The 13,731-nt window shown below is 40.2% G+C and overlaps 1 long non-coding RNA gene across 1 annotated transcript; it reads left to right on the top strand.

Annotated features, from left to right (window-relative positions):
• Positions 1–8,662: 8,662 nt before the first annotated feature.
• Positions 8,663–12,846, top strand: LOC135571737 (uncharacterized). The gene is made up of 5 exons (XR_010463887.1): positions 8,663–9,261; positions 10,744–10,906; positions 11,054–11,170; positions 11,270–11,387; positions 11,638–12,846. It is a non-coding gene; the product is annotated as an uncharacterized LOC135571737 (long non-coding RNA).
• The last annotated feature ends 885 nt before the right edge of the window (positions 12,847–13,731 follow it).

The following is a 13,731-nucleotide window of genomic DNA, read 5'->3' as shown; positions in this document are numbered from 1 at the left end:
TTGGCATTCTCTCAACCAGCTTCACCTGGAATGCTTTTCCAACAGTTCTGAACGAGTTCCCACATATGCGGAGCACTTGTTGGCTGCTTTTCCTTCACTCTGCGGTCCAACTCATCCCAAACCATCTCAATTGGGTTGAGGTCAGGTGATTGTGGATGCCATGTCATCTGATGCTGCACTCCATCACTCTCCTTGGTCAAATAGCCTAAACACAGCCTGGAGGTGTGTTGGGTCATTGTTCTGTTGAAAAACAAATGATATTCCCACTAAGCGCAAACCAGATTGGATGGCGTATCGCTGCAGAATGCTGTGGTAGCCATGTTGGTTAAGTCTGTCTTGAATTCTAAATAAATCACAGACAGTATCACCAGCAAAGCACCATAACAAGTCCTCCTCCACAACTACTCCTCCATGCTTCACATTGGGAACCACACATGCAGGGATCATCCATTCACCTACTCTGTGTCTCACAAAGACATGGCATCTGGAACCAAAAATCTTGAATCTGGACTCATCAGACCAAAGGACAGATTTACAATGGTCTAATGTCCATTGCTCATGTTTCTTGGCCCAAGCAAGTCTCATATTCTTATTGGTGTCCTTTAGTAGTGGTTTATTTGCAGCAATTCGACCATGAAGGCCTGATTTCATGCTGTCTCTTCTGAACAGTTGATGTTGAGATGTGTCTGTTACTTGAACTCTGTGAAGCATTTATTTGGGCTGCAATTTCTGAGGCTGGTAACTATGAACTTATCCTCTGCAGCATAGGTAACTCTGGGTCTTCCTTTCGTGTGGCGGTCCTCATGAGAGCCAGTTTCATCATAGCGCTTGATGGTTTTTGCAACTGCACTTGAAGAAACTTTCGAAGTTCTTGAAATTATCCGGATTGACTGACCTGCATGTCTTAATAACCTCTTAAGGATCTGAACTTTTTTTTCCCTCCCAATTTTCGCCTAAAATGACCCAAATCGGACTGCCTGTATAGCTCAGGACCTGAAGCAAGGATATGCATATTCTTGATACCATTTGAAAAGGAAACACTTTAAAGTTTGTGGAAATGTGAAATGTATATAGGACAACATAACACATTAGATCTGGTAATAAGATATTGAACAATGCAAGAGAAAGGCCAAAACATAATATTGCAGTTTAGGCGCAACTTCAATTTTGGCCACTAGATGGCATCAGTGTGTGTGCAAAGTTTCAGATTGATTCAGTGAAGCATTGCAATACTGGACAATATTTATTATCAAGTCTGCCCAAATGTGGTCGAATTGGTCAGTTGATACATTTTCAAGTACATAACATACAAAAATTATATGGTCATATTTTTTTTAAGTTTACACACTCCCAAAATGTCAAACATGATGGATCATTAGCTTACACACTAATTTTTACAGATCTAGATGGCCAGGTGGGGAGGAGGGGAGACAGAGACAGCAGGGGTTCCAACTGTAGAACCCAGTACCTACATTTTAATATAAAAATGGATTTTATCAAACAAAACTATGCTACATTTTATCCCTGGGACCCTAAGGATAACAAATCAGAGCAAGATTACTGAATGTAAGTACATGATTTACCTTCAGAGGTGAATGTACCAAACCAGTTGCCGTGATAAAAAAATGTGTTGTGGTCTCTCCTCAAACAATAGCATGATATTGTTTCACTGTAATAGCTACTGTAAATTGGTCAGGACAGTTAGATTAAGAAGAATTTAAGCTTTCTGCCCATATAAGACATGTCAATGTCCTGGGAAATGTTATTGTTACTTACAACGTCATGCTAATCACATTAGCTCAACCATCCCGGTATAGGGACACCAATCCCGTAAAGGACTTTTTTAATGATGGACTTTTGTTTCTCTTTATTTATTTGAGTTGTTCTTAGCATTATATGTAATTGGTCTTTTACCAAATAGGGCTATCTTCTGTATACCACTTATCTTGTCACTGCACAACTGATTGGCTCAAACACAAACACATAAAGAAATTCCACAAATGACCTTTTAACAAGGCACACCTGTTAATTGAAATGCATTCTAGGTGACTACCTCATGAACTGGTTGAGAGAATGCCAAGAGTGTGCAAAGCTGTCATCAAGAAAAAGGGTGGCTACTTGGATGGAAGAATCTCAAATATATTTTGATGTATTTTAACACTTTTTGGTGACTACATTTTACATTTACATTTAAGTCATTTAGCAGACGCTCTTATCCAGAGCGACTTACAAATTGGTGCGTTCACCTTAAGACATCCAGTGGAACAGCCACTTTACAATAGTGCATCTAAATCTTTCAAGGGGGGGTGAGAAGGATTACTTTATCCTATCCTAGGTATTCCTGAAAGAGGTGGGGTTTCAGGTGTCTCCGGAAGGTGGTGATTGACTCCGCTGTCCTGGCGTCGTGAGGGAGTTTGTTCCACCATTGGGGGGCCAGAGCAGCGAACAGTTTTGACTGGGCTGCGCAGGAACTGTACTTCCTCAGTGGTAGGGAGGCGAGCAGGCCAGAGGTGGATGAACGCAGTGCCCTTGTTTGGGTGTAGGGCCTGATCAGAGCCTGGAGGTACTGAGGTGCCGTTCCCCTCACAGCTCCGTAGGCAAGCACCATGGTCTTGTAGCGGATGCGAGCTTCAACTGGAAGCCAGTGGAGAGAGCGGAGGAGCGGGGTGACGTGATTCCTACATGATTCCACATGTGTTTTTCCATAGTTTTGATGTCTTCACTATTATTCTACAATGTAGAAAATAGTAAAAAGTAAAAAAGAAAAACCCTGGAATGAGTAGGTGTGTCCAAACTTTGACTGGTACTGTATGTGGTGAATTTGTGAAACTCTTAGTACAAAACTTCAAACTGGAACATGTAACGCAGCAAGTCTTACATTAAAAACCTTTTATTGTGCATTTAATTGTTTGGAGACGTCTTTCACCACACGACCTTTGGCCCATATATGTTTACTGTAAAATACCATGAGAACATTGATTTAACCCTTTGACACGTATGATCACGTATTTCTGATCATTGTTGAGTGGTCCCTGAAGCGTACAATCTCAAATATGTGATTGGAACAGTAGCAACCGAACAAACGTATTATGTAACAAACGCATCTTATACAGCATTGTTGTCTGAACAGCATCTAAATATTTTTGTACGGATGGAAAATAAAGGTCTTAAACTTTATTCCTCAATTGTACCTTTTATTGTAAAAGATAAATGCTAACTTCATCATCCAAGCATCACATGGAACACATCCACAGTCAAACTCATTCCATAAACCAGTCTAAATAACAGGTTGCGCTGACAAAAAAAAAAAACATAAATTAGCGACCTGACAGCTAGACTAGTTTACGACGCACCACATCTCTGGTGAGTACAAGAAACTAATATAATGTTGTTTAGAAAATAAATGCGTGTCAGCAAAGCTAACAGCAACTAAATTCTATATGGTGGCAGCCATGTTTGTTTATGTTTGACCTGCCGAAAACTTCCTAATCCCAGAATGCCATTCACTATAAAACACAAATAAACAAAGTCAAAGATGGCTGCGCTCATTGCCTGAGAAATATATACTTAGTTTATCCAATTTTCAGCATATTACAAATCGTTGATGTACTTGTTACAGTGTATAGAAGAACCGGAGCACATGACTTGACAAGTCGTTTACCATTTGACAAATCCCAAAGCAAAAAAATATATATAAAAAAATCACCTCACACCAAATACAAGCCTACTGCCTAATCTAACTGTAGTGTGAAAGCTAAACAGGGATGAAACCATTTTAGGGGGGGTTCATTTCATTTTGTGGGGGGGGGGGGTTAAGTCCATAAAAATGGGGGACGGTATCATGGGGTGATATGTTGCAGGAAATATTACTATTTATTTTATATAACTAGGCAAGTCAGTTAACAACACATTCTTATTTATAATGATGGCCTACCTATGATGGGGGATTTATCAACAAATGGGGAACAAACACAAGAGTTTATACGTTAAATACATTTTTTTAAACTGGAAAGGGAGGGTCTGAGCTGGCAACCCTGAGATACCTAAATTACAATCTGATGTTGGGTTCAAGACAACTGGGAACTTCCAAATGGGAAAAATGGCTTTGAACACTCCAACTTGGAAACAAAGCCTCTTTCTAGACCTCCAAATTTGAAAGCACCATAAGTCAGTCGAGCGAACTCTCTCGTTATAACATCTTTGGTCTGACATGACAACCAGAATGCATTGTATGATGTCAACAAACATGGCGCCACACATAGCTTAGCATTAGCTCATCGTAATCAGTACAACATTCAAAAAAGTATTTTACACACATCATGTGTATCCATTACAATCTATGCAAGAATCGGAATGCATAATTTGTCACCAGTGAATAAAACCATAAATACATTATGATCCATACATACATATGGTGTGCTACAGCAGAAACGATATACAGAAAATAAGCCCCTTACTTTGATTGGACATGTGTGCGTTCCGAAGTCCAATTTGTAAGGAAAACAACGATGAAGGCAATGCCAGTCAGATAATGTGCCAGGGGAAAATATTTGTGCAAGGACTGTTCTGACTAGATATGCACAATGTCTTCATACTTGATCTCGGGAAACACAAGGGAAGTGCTTGGGGCTCTTTAAGAGAGAAGTTTGTCCAGCTGAGTAAAGCCTCAAATGTGACATAACAAGGAGGCGGAACACACCTCAATTCAAACTGTTGTTAGAAAATAAAACTAGCTAGAAAATCATTTGAAATCGAAACAGCCTATAGATAATTAGCAGGCAGCGTGCCTTGGTTTGAGGGCAGCGCAGGTCACTGTCCTGTTGCGTAACAATCATATTTTGGAACAATGAGATCATTCTGACATCACGCGCATAAAAAAATAATAACTTGCGCACGGGCGGCAGTTAGAGATATTTGGGTTAATTACCAAAACACAACATAATGATATCTTCTCAATTTTAGTTGTTTTAACAACCAGTTAATCCAATAGCAAAAAATGCAAGATACATGTTTCAAAATTGCAATTTGAATGTAATATGCTACAGTACTGTAAATGACAGTACATTAAACTGTTTTCACATTAGGCATACACTTGCTATACACAAAATTGACCCATAAAAATGTGAAAATCCCATGTGTAATCAAAGTCGTGATCATTGAAGACATCTTTCCTAATCATTGATGCAAAAAATAAATGTATTGTTCAAATATGACATCATAGGTGTACTAGAAACAAATTAAATGAATGAAGGAAACAATGTTTAGCGGGCACTAGTTCAAATCTGTCTTGAGCATTTGGCCGTGGGTTGTTCATACTCCTGAGGAAAACCTTTTGGCATGATGAATCCAAGCCTGACAGGTCTGGATTGATGTCATTGCATACCTCATCCAAGGCCTTGGGAGGGTGGTACGCTCAAGGGGGTGGCGATCATACACCTTCCACCTGTATTGTAATCATGTATTGTAGTGGTCCTGTGTGGCTTAATTAGTAAGAGCATGGCACTAGCAACCCCAGAGTGGTGGATCGCTAGTATCAGAATTACCACTCTGGGGTCCCATACAAAAATGTGTGGACTCCCTGTTGTCACTTTGGATAAAAACACCTGTTACGTAAATGCCATATATTACAGTATGATATTGGCCAACAATTTTTGTAAAGCTTTACATAGCATCAAGCTTGGAAATAAAAAACTATGCATGATTTGTTTGCTTTCTAGATGTAACGTGAGCAATGTAATATTTTATATCATTCTTGTTATATTATCCTTTTCATTGTGTATAAAAAAAAATGTTTCTAGATGAGTAAACACATTGAAACCTGCATTATGAGTCAATATATAAAATACTGTACATGGCTCTGGGTCAATTGAGTACCATAGTATGAGTAATAGTCATAAGACCTAGCAGTAAAACTCGGAAATGGTTCCAATCGTTTTTCCACCATTCATTTTTCCATAGTGGATTTTAGAACTACTTCATATATGGCCTGTTTGTGTAGGCTTTCTTTGGCATGACGTTTTGATAACTGCAGAAATCTCTCTTGGACAAGGTAACCTTTATCAATATATTCGCCTGTACCCACCAAAAACTAAATTAGCTGCCAATGTGGCTATCATACAGAACTACACATCCTGTCACAAGCTTTGATGTCATTCTTCAAGACGCAGGGTAGGAAAAACCTCCACATTTCTCCATTTGATCATTTTCTGATCTCTGTAAGCGAGAGATGTCGCTGGAGCTGTGTGATAAGGCAAGTAAGTCCTGTTTGCTAGCTTCTAATGTTACCCGCCTCAGAATGACTTTGAAGGTGGCCTCTGAAGTGATTTTTGGCACATTCTTTATTCTCTAATATGATTTTTAAATTACATTCTCTAATTTCAAATATTTGGTTTTCAATGAAATTTAAATTGATTAAGAGTGGTGTAATGTACTTAAGTAGTACTTTGAAGTATTTTTACTTAAGGTCGTTTTTCAGGGTATCTTTACTATTTATATTTTTGAAAACTTTACTCCATACATTTTCCCTGACATCCAAAAGTACTAGTTGCATTTTGAATGCTTGTCTGGTTATCTAATTCAAACACTTATCAAGAGATCATCTAAGGTCATCCCTACGGCCTCTGATCTGGCGGACTCACTAAACACATGCTTTGTTTGTAAATTATGTCCGAGTGTTGGAGTGTCCCCCTGGCTATCTGTAAAAAATAAAAATAAAAACTATGAAAAAAGGTGCTGCCTGGTTTGCTTCATAACATTTTAAATGATTTATACTTTTACTTTTGATAGTGAAGTATATTTACAACCAAATAATTCAATTTTAATGGGTGACATTCACTTGAATCATCTTCTATTAACATATCTTTCTTTACTTTTACTCAAGTATGACAATTGGGTACTTTTTACACCACTGTGGATTGATAAGTGATGACAAAACATTCATCCACATACAAGTGGACACATTAACTTGAAACATAAATGCAATTTACCTACAGTAGATTCCCTCATTCACAATCGAAACACTTATGGATAAAGATAAACAACTGACGTGTCTGAATATTGCTACACATGCAGAAAACAGATAAGCATTACATTCAGCTTCAAAACAGTGGTGCAACAATGGCATTGTCTCTATCTCTCTCTCGCACTGCCTATACTAAAGTCCGTTGACACAGGCAGGGAGCACAATTTTACACAAGACTAATAACACGTAAAACCAACTCAGAAACCTCAAATAAATTGATTATTTGCGAAATTACTATTAGGAAATCATGTACATTTACTCAGAAAACCAACGTCTCTATGTGACTTGTAAAATAGTTTGCACCACAGCTAGCATAAAAGCTAACATACACTCATTAATTCTGTCACGTTCTTCACTCACTCAGTTTGATACAAAAATAACACATGCAAACTTTCAACAAACATGATAATCCCTTTACTGGTTTGTCATCCAGCATGTTATGATGCTCTTTCGATATTAGAAAGTTCAAATGTGCTGTTATATACCTGTAGTGATAATAAGAAACGGGCACAAAAGTTAGTCTTTACAGTTCTGGCACTTTTTTTATTCTAAGGAAATTATGTGCGCTTGGTCAGAACTTGTTGCTTTCCTCACTGCCACAGTGAAACAGCGCCATCTATTGGACTGATGGGCTAAATACTGCTAAAGCGTGTAGAAAAGAGTTGGGTTTTTTAACCTTTATTTAACTAGGCAAGTCACTTACGAACAAATTCTTATTTACAATGACGGCCTACCGGGGTACAGTGGGTTCACTGCCTTGTTCAGGGGCAGAATGACACATTTTTACATAGTCAGCTCGGGGATTCAATCCAGCAACCTTTCGGTTACTGGCCCAAAGTTTATTAAGACACATACAATTTGGTTTAAAAAACAATTAGGGGGTGTCTATTTTGTGTGACAGTTTTTCAACCTATTACACTAACAAGCTATTTTGGTTAGATCAAATATTTGTGGTTAGCTAGAAACTCATGAAAATTAGTTGGGATGCACAATATATTGGTAAGCATATCAGAATCGGCCGATATTATCTAAAAATGCCAACATCGGCCCAATGTCTAGTTTAACGCTGTGCGCAAAACTGATGACAAAGCTGACGCTATACATGCAACACAGCATTCCTAACCACAATTTCTGCTGTGGGGATCTATTTAGAAGTTTCAAACAAAGATAACAAAAAGGCCATATGCAACGTTTGTGCTCCTATTATTTCCAGAGGAGGGGAGAAAATGAAATCATTTAATACCACAAACCTAATTACTCATTTGAAAATGCATCATCCCCAGATGTTCAGCGAATACTCAGGACAAAAGCAGAAAAAAACTAAACACATACTTCCAACAACTAAACAAGTTCAAGTCGAGCAGTCATTTGAAAGAGGAAAAACATTTCAGCGAGACAACTCAAAGGTGAAATCCATTAATGCCAAGATAATGGAATTCATTGAGCTTGACAATCAACCGTTCTCTGTCGTGGATGATGTTGGCTTTCGACTGGTCAAGCACCTCGAGCCCCGGTACATACTACCAAGTAGGGGCTATTTTTCAGATGTTGCACTACCGGAGTTACACAGTATTGTTGAAACTCACATTAATTAGCTACTTGATATGGGCGTCACTGCTATTAGCTTCACGACTGACATTTTAACCAGCGATGTCAGCCCAATGAGCATGCTGTGTCTGACAGCACAGTGGGTCGACGAGGATTCCGTCCCTTAGGAAAGCCGTATTGCATGCTCAAGAATGTGCTGGTTCTCATAACGCTTCTGCCATTTCAATGGCATTTGAGAACATGTGAACACACTCCTAGCTCCATTCGAACAACTGACTTGAGAAATAAGCTCATCAACTGCGTCTGCAGCAGACGTGATATCCTCCGTCATGGCACTTGAAAGACCTGCTCAACAAAACTGTCAAAACAGACCGTGGGGTTAAAACTCGCAAAAGTACTCTACTAGAGGCTGTGAACAAGTGATTCGGTGGCATTCTTTGCGGTGTCGCCGCCATGCTCGATGCTAGATACAAGGGCCGCTACTTTGATGCAGACAAGAAACAGGGTTTAACTGAAATGTTTGACACAGCTGAACAATATGGAAACGTACACAGTGACAGTGCACACCGAAGAGGACCCACGACAGAAGAGACCATGGACAGAGAGCTGAAACTTCACTGCTTGACATGTATGATCAAATCCTGGTTGAGATTGAAATGACTGAACAAATGAACAACGAAACAGCACAGCAAGTAAGTGAAAGAAATAGGTTTTGATTATGTTTTACTGGTAATGGGGACATACGTAAATGCCAACAAAATAACATTTTGGTCAGTGTGTGTTTCAACTATTTAACTGTACTAGAATACTTAAAAGGCCCTACAAATTTTAATAGCGGTTATCGGTATGTTCTTTTTGGCAAGGAAAATATCAGATATTGGCCAAAAATGTAATGTCGGTGCATCACTAAAAATGTGCTAGACAACCACCGACTGTAGTTACGTGTGCAAAGCATGTTACTTACAAGCAAAAAAAAAAAAAAAAACAGCATAGGCTAGCATAATGACTGTTGTGACCTATTATTATTGACAAGTCCTTCGTGAACTAGCCAGCTAGTTAACTTTAGCACACAGTTTGTGTAGTCATACTTTTTCACGTGGTGACATGCTAGCCCACCAAAGCAAGGATATATCCAGCTATATATTGCCTGGTGGGCTAGCTGGTTAGGCACCTTGGTTGCCTAGTTGGCTACATTAGCTAAAGTTAACTAGCTAACGTTGCACCGTATGTCACTGTCGTGTAGTCTGACTTTCCCAACAGGCGATGGATGACATGTTAGCGAAAACATTAAATATCCCTGCCCTGGTGGACTAGTTAGCATGTCACCACCACTGGGGTCCGGGGAAAAATCTGACTACACGAACGATGAGCTAACGTAACTAGCTAGTTAAACTTTCACTAAATATCCTGGTGGGCTAACATTAGCTAGCATGTCAAAAGTGTGACTACACGAACGGTGAGCTAACGTTAACTATCTGGCCAGCTAGCTCACAAAGGACGTGTGGGCTCAATGTTTTTCCATACATAACACAAACGGTTTTGTTCCATTAGTGCATCTGTTGGACATGACTGATCAAATGGCCTGTGGAGTCAGGGATGGAAATTAAGCTAGCCCGAGGCTAGTACTTTTCAGACTGGGCTAGTGGTCAATGTACCAAACTATCCTAACACAGCAGTGAAATGTCTAGTATAAAATGTGCCAAACTAGCCTGACACAGCAGTGAAATGTTGCCTTTACAAACATCGCATGCCACAGATATGACCTACATGCTAGTAGAAATCATGGTCTGCTGGCCATTACCCCAAATCCTTATGTTCCATCCCTGCATCTCAGTCCAGATGATCCCCCTACTACTGTTGGTCCTCAGTGACCTCAGGCTGAGGGATTTAACTTTCCTCTTGAGAATTAGAATCAGACGTACAGTCTTATAGCTCATAGCAATACTTCACCTCTTCAGGAAAATAGTACCCTAGACTGTCCTGATCATCTAGTTGAGCATTCCAGATAATTCCTCCATCCCAGCAGAAATGTTCTATCCACATAGTAGGATTTTAGATGTGCAGCTAGATCAAAACCCAGTCTATTTTACCGTTACTAGAGTCAAGTCTGTGGGTTATGGTATTTTAATATAGATGTTACCATTTTAGTAATTATTTTAGCTGGCTACTTTCAGGTGGGCGGACTGGAAACCCAGTGACAACACACTGGTCTGCAGCTGCCATTTTCTGTTGGGAAAGATAAATGGCCCAGTATTTACCAGAAAAAAGGTAGCTCATCCCCCATGGCAGAAGAGGAAGATCCAGACTGTTGATTGGGAAACAAGAACAAACAATGAGGTGTGACAATTGGGTGTTGAGGGACCATTTGTCACATTGTTTATCATAACACAAACACACCCTGGACAATGTGTTTTCTGTCCAGATAAAGATGGGGATACAGCATTGAAAAATACCTAACACTGACCAAATGCCTCTGTTTTCCAGTCCAACAGGAGTGTATCCCTCAGACAATCCGGTGCATGGACATCTTGTACCAGTTGTGATCCAAGCGCGAGCATCTAGTTGTGGAGACTACAACAGATCGAGCCTGTGGACGGACAGGTCAGTAACTCATCAAATGTGACGCAATATTGTGTAAAACATTGAATTTGTAGATGCATCGGAATGTTGACTTCATGTCCCATTTCCCCCATGTTTTAGACATGAGGCGTGACATGCAGAACATCAAGCTCACTCCACGAGAAGCAGTGCATGATCAACGCCATCCTCAGCAAGATCTGCTGGAAGTGATGTACTCTCTCACTCACTCCCTCTGGGGGTAAGACATCATTTAAACATCACAGAAATATATTCCCACTGTGCCCATGATAAAATGCAATGTCAACTGTTTTACTACTGAATGAAACTGAGGAGATGCATTCAGACCAGCCTGTGATTGAACTTAAGTTAACTATATTACTTTAGTTGGCTGCTGTGAGCAAAACTGGAATATAATATAACCTATTCTAGGAACCTTTTGTTTGTGTATGATCTTTATTCATTGTTCACTTGTTTTTCAACAATGCCAGGTACAGGCAGGGATGACTGGGGCCTTCATCAAGACACAGGGGTAAAAAATAATTTGGAAATCACATGTATAAATTCCCACTGTGCCCATGATAAAGTTAACCACAAATGTATTTGTATGTAATATAACCTATTATGGGAGCCTAGTGTGTTTGTATGAACTGTGTGGAATATTTTTGGAATATGAGTCTGTCAGAGGTTGTCATGCTGGATGGGGATGATGACGGAGGCTTTGGTGGTCCACACAACAAAGTAGGTGTCCCTTCCAGTGATGATGAGCTGACCTTGGACCTGGTACCAGTAAGAATGGTCTTTACGGAGGTGGTAAGATCCTACCTCCTTGATATAGAAATCCTTCGACTTCACTGCCTCTTCAGTGGTAAGATCCCTTGCACCATAGGGACACTTGACCTCCACCACTGCTGTGGTGCCCACCAGGCCATCCGGCGAGGCACCCAGGATCCCAGACTCCATGACACAAAGCCTTGACTCCTGCAGATCCATCCCTGTAGCCATTTTTATTGCCCTCGTCTTTGATATCTATGCCCCACTTTACAGACAACAACCTATCCAATGACTGTGATCGGAGGACCCTTTTAGCAGCAACAGAGTAACGGGCTTGGCCCTAACCACTGCTCCATAACTGCTGGCCGTCAACCTCCCTCCCCTCATGGTGTGCCAGTTGGGGTCGGTGCGCTGTCAAGCTTGGTGTGCTGGGGTTGGTGTGCTGCCGTAAAGCCTCCTGCTGCTCCACCGACAGCGCCATGCCAGCCAGGATGCCTGCAAGCCCCAGGTTCCCTTGCTTCTAAACAATGTCCGGTACAGACAGGGATGACAGAAAGGGTAGCGGTTGTTCTGGCTCAGGTTCATGGAGATATGCCATTCCATTGAACTTGCCCTGGAGACGGTTCCTTAGCCACTGAAGATCGTCCTCTGTGGGATCCCCTGGACAGAGGGTTGCAGTCTTCGGCCGGGTACAGGTCCACCACTAACTGCACCTAGTTGGGCACGGCTGGCTTAGGCTATATGGCTACACTTACGAGCTCCACGGAGGCATTCGCATGGGGTAGAGAGAATCCCCTGGTCACCTATAGACACCTGCCAAGATGAAGGATATTAAGTGCCACGTCTTTCAATGCATGACTTTGAACACCTTTAAATTCATTTGTAATAAGAAATGTGCTATATAAATAAAGTTTGATTTGATTGATGACATTAGAAGGTGTATAATATTTCATAAACTGTAATTTTCGAGGACAAGTGCAGTTTTCCCATAAATGTGTAATTAATAATTTGGGATTTTATCACTTGACATGACATAAATCATAAAGTGGGAAGGATCCCATAAATCAAGACTGTAAATAAATAAATGTGCCTTTGAAGATTTGTCTCTGGTAATGCAAGTACAATACAGGCTCAATTTCTAAACAAAGTCAATTCTGAATGTCAATAGATTTTTAGATTAATTCTCATCAATGACAACATTCTAGAACTGAGTTATCACTCACCTAAGTCTGGTATCCGAGGTAATCTGGTTAATGATTATATAGTTTATTAAGTGGCTCTTTCCTTGTAGAACGTTGACAGCTGTATAGAACACATTGTATTGCTAATATGCTCAAACTTAACTTAATAGATAAACTCCCCGACACAGGATAAACTTTATCCCTCATGCTGCACTTGTCCACATTGCCAGATTTATAGTGGTCTTCTCCCCTTTTAATGTTCTTATGCTCATCCTTGAAAAATGCTATAAGGTCTTAAATAGACACCAAAGTCGATATACTGTACAAACAACTATCTAGGCTGATTTATTGATCTACTGCTCTGCCAACTAGCTAGCTAAAGTGTAGTCAGTGGCTAGCGAAGACACAGAAAGGGGATGGAAGAAGTTCAACACTTAATTCAAGTAATTTCAATACAGCACATGGATTCATCATGGATTGGGCACAGGTCTCTCTCTGATCGTGCTGGTGAATGGTAGCTGACTACGTCGGCTAAAGATGAAGTGCTGGAACTTCCTGCAGGATTTTTTGCCTTGCTGAGGTTCTCAGTTGCGAATAAAAATTTCTGAGTAAATTGAGGTGAATATATTG

The sequence above is a fragment of the Oncorhynchus nerka genome, linkage group LG5 (genome assembly GCF_034236695.1).
Source record: "Oncorhynchus nerka isolate Pitt River linkage group LG5, Oner_Uvic_2.0, whole genome shotgun sequence".
Taxonomy (NCBI): domain Eukaryota; kingdom Metazoa; phylum Chordata; class Actinopteri; order Salmoniformes; family Salmonidae; genus Oncorhynchus; species Oncorhynchus nerka.
This window is presented reverse-complemented; position numbering and strand designations above follow the sequence as displayed.